At 39.6% G+C, this 11,108-nt stretch overlaps 1 long non-coding RNA gene across 1 annotated transcript; it reads left to right on the top strand.

Annotated features, from left to right (window-relative positions):
- Positions 1 to 522: 522 nt before the first annotated feature.
- On the top strand, positions 523 to 2,438 carry LOC120113347. Its single transcript, XR_005515259.1, has 3 exons — positions 523 to 867; positions 1,421 to 1,523; positions 2,399 to 2,438. It is a non-coding gene; the product is annotated as an uncharacterized LOC120113347 (long non-coding RNA).
- Positions 2,439 to 11,108: the final 8,670 nt, after the last annotated feature.

Below are 11,108 nucleotides of genomic sequence, written 5' to 3' on the forward strand. Positions count from 1 at the left end.
TATGTGGGCTAAGGAATACTACAGCACAATTTATTTAGGTTAACTACGAGTTAATCGTGGTGTTTGTAATTGGATTTAATTGAATTTAGACTCTTAATTTGATGAAGACGTTATGGGTTAAGTAGGAGGAGTATGTGAGGACTCATGTGGATATGTGCTTAGTCCTACATCGATTATTCGCCGAAAAAATTTTGGATACTTGTACAGAACCAAGAATCTAAAATAATACCTTCGAGCTAGCTTTTTTAGATGAGGTCTTAGATTGTGATAATAAATGTCATTTCAATTTTGGACATTATAAACCCTTAGTTAGTCGGCCCATTAAAATGATATGATAAATTGAACTCTCAAATCTGAATTCAAATCTGATTATTAATTAAATTTGGATGCTAATTTCAATACTAGATGCAAACCCAAATCGACTTTTCTTATATAGTTTGGATGTGGATACAGATGGATCTGGCCCATATCTGACCTATTTAGAATTCAAAGCCCAATGATATCATTGGATGGGTGTAAGGGCCCACATTTTTTGGGGCTTGGGCTAGCCCGACACACCTGAAACGGGAGGGAGACTCCCGAATAGAGTCTTCCCTCCCCTGTTTCTATTGCTCCCATGAATCCACCGGAAGAGGAAACAAAGAAAAAAAAAAAAGAGAGAGGGAGACGGGATCAAATCCTTCCTTATTTGAATCAATTTACATCTATAAAAAAAGAATCTCTTCCCCTCTTCCTTAGGGCATCAACCGAGAGTCTTTCCACAAAAAAAAAAGGGGAGAAAAGAGGGATTTGGAGTTCTAGGCGATCCGTGGGAGAAGCTCGGGTTGCTCGCCGTTGGACCAGCCGGAAAGGCTCGCCGGAGGCAAGGTGAGCACCCTCGCCTCCTTCTCCTTTGTCTTTAGCTATTATTTTCTTGGGGATGTGGCCGGGAAGCCGCCGGGCTGATGGGGAAAGCCGAGCCTCTGTTCGGCCTTCTTCCCTTCCGTTCCGGCTGGCCGTCGCCGGGCGTGGCACCACCATGGGGCGTCGCCGGCCATGGGCCGCCGGTTGCCAAGCACTCTCCTCCTTTCCGTCGGGAAGGAGGAAGGAAGAGAGAGAGAGAGAGAGAGAGCCAATCTATCTCGTCTTTGTTGTTTTATTGACGGGAAGAAGAAGGAAGAGAGGGAGAGAGAGAGAGAGCCGACTCTCTCTCTTCTTTGTTATTTTATTTTCTCCCTCTAGTTGCTGTCTCTTATTAGTCTATTTTCTCTCTAGTTACTCTCTCTTATTGCTATGATTTCTCTCTAGTTTAATTTAGGGAGATCATGGACTGTTGGTTGGTCCTGGGGTGATAGATACTGGTGGATCCTTTAGAGGATCCATAAAGATTTTTGGGTTGCCAGATATTTTGGATAATTTTAATGATGACTTGATTCCGTAGGGGAACAATTTGTTGGACGAAAGGACGCTGAGCAGGGTTCTGCATATCCGGATTTATAGATCGCCGTGAGGGTGGGTGATTAGTCTGTCTGAGTTAACAAAGGGTAAGAATCCTTGTACGCCAATCCTACATGATATAAATATTTTTGCACTATATATGTTTGATATGCTATGATCCAGACAAAGCAAAATAGTTTTATATTAAATTATATTTTGATCGTGTTGGCTTTTAATTGGTATTATGATGGATGCATGTATGTGTATAACCTATACCTGCATAATTGGATTTATGGATGTGGCGGTATGGACTAATCATATTATATTGATTGCCCTGTCACGGGCTGGAAACGTGACCATGGTTAGTCTCGGTCGGAAATAAAGTGGAAAAGGGAATGGATGTGTGTTTGTGAATTGATTAAATGAATAGGAACTTTGGGCTTATCTCGTTATTATTGATTGCCCCATCACAGGCTGGAAATGTGATATTATCGATTGCCTCGTCACAGGCTGGAAATGTGATACTATCGATTGCCCCATCACAGGCTGGAAATGTGATACCATCGATTGCCCCGTCACAGGCTGGAAATGTGATACTATCGATTGCCCCGTCACGGGCCGAAAACGTGACCGGGATGTAGCCCAAAGTCGGAAAGATAATTGATCCGGATCAAGTTAACATGAAATGAAAAGAAAAAGCATTGAAAACAGTCATAGTGATTTATAAGCTATATATACTATATCATTCTTATGTGGCTGGACTTTCATTGATGTTTGACGTATAATTATGGGCTTCCATTGATGCTTGATGTACATAATTATATTGAGTATTTGAGTCTTTTGGAAACTACTTATGATTTCATGAAATATGCATCGATTTGTCGTGGTTTTCAAATTCTTATTATTATTGTGTTGGTATGGATGTGTAGGGATTCTTACTGGGCTGTAAAGCTCACCCCCTCTTCTTCTTTTTCTTTACCAGAGTTGCAGGATGCATAGATTTGGATGGGATGGGCGCAGAGTGCGAGTACCAGAGTTATTAGTTAGTTAGTTTGTTATCCTTCTTTGATGTCGTGAACATTTGAAGACTTTGTAATTGAACCAATTTGTTTATTTGGACATGTCGAATTTGTCTACTTGAATTATTAAATTAGTTGTGGATTTATTGGAATTTTTGTTAATCATAGGCCTTGCATGATCTTTAGGGCACTGCTCTAGGGCTCATGCGGCCGGTCGCGTGCCGGACCCGGGTGATGGGTTCGGGGCGTGACAGAGTGGTATCAGAGCTTAAGGTTAAGGTATCCTAGGGTTTAGGTTCAGGTGAGTATGAGTGGAGAATTATGATAGGAAAACTATCAGAGCCTTGTTTATAATCACCTGAGATTGTAACAGGAATGATATTGTAATCATAGGTTTAAGACCACTAAGGACTGTGGCCTTAGTGGCATTAGAGTTTGAGGTTTAAGATCATTGGGATTAGTGACGAAATTAGAACCAAAGCATAAGATTAAGATCATTTGGGGTTGCGGCAGAAATGTATTATAGCTTAAGGTTATGATCACTTTGGACATGATGAAAGTAGTAGAATTAAATTCAATGCTTATGTATAAGATCACTAGGCATTGTGATAAAATGTAAGTATTGGGTTTGATATTCGACAAGTATAGAAGGACTGGATAAATTGTCTTTGATCATGATAAAAGAGGATTAGACCTAAGGCAAGTATAGGAAAGTTAGCCTTGGCATATCGGTTATATCATGTTCAGATGTTGGATAGGTGACCTGAAAGTTCAAACATAAAATGGGTGTAGATGTGATAGCACCTTTGGTTTTGTTGGTAATTATTAGAGTAGAGTTTGTGCATGGATCTATCATATCATTAGAGTAAGCTAAGAACGATTTTTCATAATATTAAAGCAGATTGTTGTTCGAGGTTAAATCTGTATGTGAGATTATATTTGGTATTGACATGTTTGGATATTTTAATAGGTGTATTTCTATTGGTGGGTTAAATTCTTAAGGCTAGCATGCAAATTGGTGGAGAATTCTAATTACTTGAATTTGTATATTCAGATTGGGCTACTGATTTTTTTTCATAATTGTTGGAGACTATTGGATGTGTTAACTTGAACGCAAGTCTAGATTTATGATCTAACCAGGAATCTTTGTTAAATACAATATTGGGTAGAGATTTCGATTTCGAGATGCTTATATGAGTTATCACATGTAGCATTGATGTTAAACATTAAGAATCTTAGTGAAGAAAGATTTGGAGGATAATGGAGTTAATTCTACTCATAGTAATATTGGCTCAATGACTTCTAACCCATTGAATTTGAAATAAATCTTTTTTTTTGGAAAGAAGATCAACGTAGATTGTCTAATCGAATTGCTAAGGAAATCCGAGGTTAACTTATTTTAAATTAAATCTAGATGTTTTGAATTCTAAAATGGTTGTGAAGATTATATAGTAATCTTAAACTTGATTAATGGCTTGAGGGTTAGTTATGATTAGTATACTCTATATAAATTGAGGACAGAGAGATCTGGAGGTTCTGCTCAATTAAAGTTTTGAAATTTAGATTTTCTTACTCCCAGTGCAAAGTGATAATTCGGTCTTAAATCATTTAGAGGCTCTAGAGTATTGAATTAAATCAGAGTACGCAGCAGAAGTGTGGTGGTTTGAGTTATTTTGAAATTGGTTAAGGACATTAATATTTGATCTAAAAGGTATTATGATGGAACACTTGAGTTAGTTTCTAATAGAGGAGAATGTTGTTGATTTTATGGATGATCTAGAGGTAGCTATGTAATTTTCACCAGTGGTTCTTCCTTTGTTGACAACTTTTGGAAGAAACTTGGGCATCTTAAATTTAGCGTTAACGGTTGATGATTCCTTGGTTGGTCTTAGACTTGGAATATTTTAACATGAATCTTCTATTTGTTGGGATGATGTGGGTAAGAGAAAATCATTAGGCTCAGAGATAGTGCAACAGACCATATATAAGGTGCAAGTGATCAGAGAACGACTTCATACAGCTCAGAGTCGTCAAAAGAGTTATGTTGATAATAAAAGGAGAGAACAGAAATTTTAATTGGGGAATCATGTTTTCTGGAGAGTATCACCCACTAAATTGAGCTCTAAGTATGTTGGTCCGTTTGAGATTTTGGATAAGGTTGGAGATGTGGCATATCGAATGGCTTTACCACTGACTTTATCTAGTGTGCACGATGTATTTTATGAAGAAATACATCGCAGACCCGAGCTATGTGGTAGCATATGAGCCATTACATCTACATGAGGATTTGACCTATGAGGAGTTCCCAACACGAATTATGGACAGAAAAGATCAGGTACTACGGCATCGAACCATTCCTTTTATAAAGGTACAATGAAACAATCATACGGAAAGAGAGGCTACTTGGGAGCTCGAAGAAGAGATGAAGGTCAAGTATCTGCAGTTATTCGAAACCTCAGGTGTATAAATTTTGAGGACGAAATTTTCTTTTTAGGAGAGGAGAATGTAAGGGCCCACATTTTTTGGGGCTTGGGCTAGCCCGACACACCTGAAACGGGAGGGAGACTCTCGAATAGAGTCTTCCCTCCCCTGTTTCTATTGCTCCCATGAATCCACCGGAAGAGGAAACAAAGAAAAAAAAAAGAGAGAGGGAGACGGGATCAAATCCTACCTTATTTGAATCAATTTACATCTATAAAAAAAGAATCTCTTCCCCTCTTCCTTAGGGCATCAACCGAGAGTCTTTCCACAAAAAAAAAAGGGGAGAAAAGAGGGATTTGGAGTTCTAGGCGATCCGTGGGAGAAGCTCGGGTTGCTCGCCGTTGGACCAGCCGGAAAGGCTCGCCGGAGGCAAGGTGAGCACCCTCGCCTCCTTCTCCTTTGTCTTTAGCTATTATTTTCTTGGGGATGTGGCCGGGAAGCCACCGGGCTGATGGAAAAAGCCGAGCCTCTGTTCGGCCTTCTTCCCTTCCGTTCCGGCTGGCCGTCGCCGGGCGTGGCACCACCATGGGGCGTCGCCGGCCATGGGCCGCCGGTTGCCAAGCACTCTCCTCCTTTCCGTCGGGAAGGAGGAAGGAAGAGAGAGAGAGAGAGCCAATCTATCTCGTCTTTGTTGTTTTATTGACGGGAAGAAGAAGGAAGAGAGGGAGAGAGAGAGAGCCGACTCTCTCTCTTCTTTGTTATTTTATTTTCTCCCTCTAGTTGCTGTCTCTTATTAGTCTATTTTCTCTCTAGTTACTCTCTCTTATTGCTATGATTTCTCTCTAGTTTAATTTAGGGAGATCATGGACTGTTGGTTGGTCCTGGGGTGATAGATACTGGTGGATCCTTTAGAGGATCCATAAAGATTTTTGGGTTGCCAGATATTTTGGATAATTTTTAATGATGACTTGATTCCGTAGGGGAACAATTTGTTGGATGAAAGGACGCTGAGCAGGGTTCTGCATATCCGGATTTATAGATCGCCGTGAGGGTGAGTGATTAGTCTGTCTGAGTTAACAAAGGGTAAAAATCCTTGTACGCCAATCCTACATGATATAAATATTTTTGCACTATATATGTTTGATATGCTATGATCCAGACAAAGCAAAATAGTTTTATATTAAATTATATTTTGATCGTGTTGGCTTGTAATTGGTATTATGATGGATGCATGTATGTGTATAACCTATACCTGCATAATTGGATTTATGGATGTGGCGGTATGGACTAATCATATTATATTGATTGCCCTGTCACGGGCTGGAAACGTGACCATGGTTAGTCTCGGTCGGAAATAAAGTGAAAAAGGGAATGGATGTGTGTTTGTGAATTGATTAAATGAATAGGAACTTTGGGCTTATCTCGTTATTATTGATTGCCCCATCACAGGCTGGAAATGTGATATTATCGATTGCCTCGTCACAGGCTGGAAATGTGATACTATCGATTGCCCCATCACAGGCTGGAAATGTGATACCATCGATTGCCCCGTCACAGGCTGGAAATGTGATACTATCGATTGCCCCGTCACGGGCCGGAAACGTGACCGGGATGTAGCCCAAAGTCGGAAAGATAATTGATCCGGATCAAGTTAACATGAAATGAAAAGAAAAAGCATTGAAAACAGTCATAGTGATTTATAAGCTATATATACTATATCATTCTTATGTGGCTGGACTTTCATTGATGTTTGACGTATAATTATGGGCTTCCATTGATGCTTGATGTACATAATTATATTGAGTATTTGAGTCTTTTGGAAACTACTTATGATTTCATGAAATATGCATCGATTTGTCGTGGTTTTCAAATTTTTATTATTATTGTGTTGGTATGGATGTGTAGGGATTCTTACTGGGCTGTAAAGCTCACCCCCTCTTCTTCTTTTTCTTTACCAGAGTTGCAGGATGCATAGATTTGGATGGGATGGGCGCAGAGTGCGAGTACCAGAGTTATTAGTTAGTTAGTTTGTTATCCTTCTTTGATGTCGTGAACATTTGAAGACTTTGTAATTGAACCAATTTGTTTATTTGGACATGTCGAATTTGTCTATTTGAATTATTAAATTAGTTGTGGATTTATTGGAATTTTTGTTAATCATAGGCCTTGCATGATCTTTAGGGCACTGCTCTAGGGTTCATGCGGCCGGTCGCGTGCCGGACCCGGGTGATGGGTTCGGGGCGTGACAGAGGGTCCCCCTTCCTTTTCATTTAAAAAGTAGTGTGAATTGATAGTCGGTCCCTCTAATCAAGCTGTAACTTTTAATCACTGTTGACTAGAATTTTAACACGTAACGTAAGTCTTAGCAACTGTACATAATTATACTCCATTACATAAAAAGTTACAAATAATTGTGTGCACGTAGATATGAGTACGTTTATAAACAATATATAAGTTATATTCAAGACATAAAATGTCTGCAAGAACTAGTGTATATGCAAGATAAGTGCAAGTGCTTGCAAATCTTGTATATGTGTGTAGGACTAAAAATTAAATCCTAATGATCAAAAGCAATGGGTTAGAATGATCGATCCTGTAGCTATCTCTGATACAGAAAGCCGTCAAAATGCCGAGAAATAAAGGCGCCGGAGCCCTCCTAGGGGCCATCCATGTGGAGGCTTCTGATCTCTTAAGTCTGGATTTTCCTGTTCATTGATACCCACAAGGGTCATCACCCAAAATCTAAGGGGTTAAAGCCTCTTTTTACTTCAACTTGGGTTCTAGTTTGGAACCTCGCGGTCTCACAGAATACTTTCTCCCAGGCTCTCGAAAGTCCGCCTGCCAACCGAGAACTTTTGGTCAAACGCATTGGGAGCAGTGGATACGAGGGAATCTAACGGTAAGGGTATCACCTTTCGGTTGTACAGATCGGTGGATCCTTATGCTTCTCGTTTTGACTATGTTGAGATGTGACATTGATGTGTCACAAAAGATCGGTGGGTGGAGGTGTTTCCCTGGCCACTTGTTTTGGTCCCTTTGGTTGGTGGGCCCGGTGGGTAAGTCTTATTCGCCCGTGAGCGGTGGGGAGGTGGGGCCTGAGCTGATGGTCCCACGTACTCGATAGAAATTTGGCGGTTTGCATGCATGAACATGACGTGAGTGAGGTTTGCTCGCTTTCGTTGCTGGCGTGTAGAGAGAGAGAGAGAGAGAAGGGGAAGTGGGATAAAAAGGAGTAGGCCAGGGGGCTTAAGGGGAGTCTCACCTCTATGGTCCAAATGAGGCCTGAGGAAATGGTACCTCAGGTGACATACGTGGCAAAAAGTTACGATAAAGGAAAACGAGAGGACCATCTTAATCAAAATTAAAGCACACAAAGCTTTGAAAGTGAGAGTGGCATCCAAGGAAGAGTCCTATATTTGCGGCTGCCCTAGCATGATGTGCAGTCAAAGGGAGGAAAAGAAGACCAAAGGCAATAGCAGCAGGAAATTTTACAAAGCCACTCTCATTAAGTGATAGGTAAAGAACATGTTAGCCCAGCTTTCTCCTAGCACCTTACTCCACATTTGTGCAATTAATATATTTCTTTGGTGGAATCTTTAAAGCATTTCATCAACTAGATATAGATGACGAAACGTCCAAGAATCATTGGAAGTTGTGTTACTGCTACTCAAGAGGAGTGGATTAAGTTGAATTGGCATTACATATAAAATAGTGGTAGAGAAGAGGGCCCTCTAACATTGGCAAGGATTCTTTATGGGTGAGTTTGGTCGCACTATTAGATGCTTGTGGAAAAATGAGTGAGCAGAGATCATGCCTGATCCAAGTCAAAAGTGCCGATTCTACGTGATTTCTAGTTTTGAACTTCAATTAATGCTTTCCAGCTTGCTTTCTATTACTAAATAACGTCAATATTGTCTCCATGATCCATATGCTTGATAATATTAAACTTTAACATAAGACGTGGGGTTTAAAATCTATAATAATATTACCAGATAAGACTTAGGTCCCCCAAAATGTTTGATAATGTATAACTTTCATAACTAAAGTTGCCTAAAAGAAAGAAGACGATTTGGGAACAAAGTCAAGTGAAATTAAAAGAGTGAGGTCGAATAAACTAATCTTGTCGGTTAAGCTAATTTAGGCATAATTGAATAGTACTGAACATTAAATGATAGGTTGCTTACATTGCTCTTGATTCAAACCCTGAGTCAAGGCAGCCCAGGATACTAATATTTTTATTAAAATGAATGCTTAAGCTTTTTTGACTCTTGCTAGTAACTTCGATGACATTATTTGAGATATGCAACGAGCAAAAAGGTTGAATGACCGATCAGTTAGATATGAGAACTTTTTTTTTGTAAGGAGCAAATGAGATATGGAAACTTAATTACTAGCAAATTCATGCAAACAAAACTTATCACGCTTTGGAGCTACACTACATGTTCGCTGAAAATTTCGAGCGTTAAATAAAAAAAGCTAATATGATTAAAAAAGAGAGAAGAAAAACTTGAATAGCCCACAAAGTGGTGTACATGCTGTAACCCTTCGTCGATACAATGAGTTTACGTGGGTGCATAGAATTTATGCATCAATTAAAAAGAGATACATGTGGCTTATCAAGCAGAGCTGAGTCTAGCAGGTTTGTGACGATCACCTTTCTTCATAGGTCATGGCCTTGATCACATTCTGACATGATATGCTTGATGTTAATTTGGAGGCTTGTGGGGCAATTGATTGGGCCAAAGTTCTTGATAACTGGGGGCCTCAGGGTTGGATCTCATAGATCTGAAGACAACTTGTGTTTTAATACATGGATATTATGAAATTATAACACTAACTAGTGGTTCCATACAAGACAATTTACTACTGGTTCGTCAAATCATGGTATGTCAAGTTAGGCCATGATAAAACTATATGCATTAATTATATAGTTTCCATACAACATTGTCTGTGATAAAACTATATGCATCATATGTTTTATAGCTCAAACTATAGGAATTTCTGGCAAATTATGTTTATTCTGGATCTTAATAGGTTAAAAATAAGCTCCATTCCATGCAAAACGACCCATCATGCATTCTAAATAGGGGAGGTTTTAGAGTTACACCAAATGCCTGTGGAGCAAGCATTTACAAGCAACACTTGCATGTTATGCAACAGAACACCCATTGTTTCCTCCTTTTTTTTTTAATTTGAACACCCATCTTCATGAACTACGTGGCCTCATAAATTAATGATGCAAAAAAAGAAAATCTCGTAAGAGCAAACCCAGAATCTATCCATAATGCTTCCAATGAAACCATAAGTAATAACCAGTAATAACCATCTCATCCCCCCCACCACACCACTACCACCACCTTTTTTTGCTACTAAGACGGATAATTCATATAGTTCTAGTAGGAATACATTCAATAAGATCAGAAAACAATAAGTCTCAGAGCGCTCTATACAATTTTTCTTTTTCAATCCACAAAATACCCAGAGGGACTGATCATTTAAGAAGCCACCCAATCTGCGGCCTCATTAGCCTATCTGAACATGTACTTGGCCTAGAAGGCCACACTACCACTGATCATAGCTCAAATGTTCCAAAGCAAAAGTGGCACCCTTTACCGCTGCTGGTGCCATCCTAAATCCAGCCAATTACTGTGGCCAAGTCACTCTCAAGTATGACTGAGTTAGCCCGCAATACTCGCCGTACATGCATAGCCCAGGTCGACTCATACCACCCTCCGCTTCACTCTGAAAACTGAGGTGTCAAAAATCTAGCAGCCTCTAGCAACCGCTATCCTGGAGTCCGGATCTCTAATGATGAAGTCAGTACCTCCCATTCTGCCATCATCAAGCACGCATTCATCGAAGTTGAAACCATCTCATTACCTTCACCATTCCATCAAAACCTCCATAACCCAACTTTGCGCTGACTCTTTCTATAATTCATTACATATTTTAGTATCATATATTATTATGCCGGATTTATACAATATGCAAATTGTTTTTTCTTTTTTGAGCTGAACTCCAAGAATACAATGAACTCAAGAAGACGGCACAAATCAATGTAACAAAAGAAAAAAAGCCAAGTCTGTTACAGTCCGTGGACTCCTTTACTTGCAACAAAAAAAAAAAAGAAAAGCCAAGTGAATAGTAGAAAATAGCTCAAAATGTGTTCCTTGTCGAGCCAGACAAATCTCTCTCGCTAGGAAGCCCACCACTCAACCATGTCGCCTTCACCCTCAATTAAAATCACTTATA

This window comes from Phoenix dactylifera, chromosome 15 (genome assembly GCF_009389715.1).
Source record: "Phoenix dactylifera cultivar Barhee BC4 chromosome 15, palm_55x_up_171113_PBpolish2nd_filt_p, whole genome shotgun sequence".
NCBI lineage: Eukaryota > Viridiplantae > Streptophyta > Magnoliopsida > Arecales > Arecaceae > Phoenix > Phoenix dactylifera.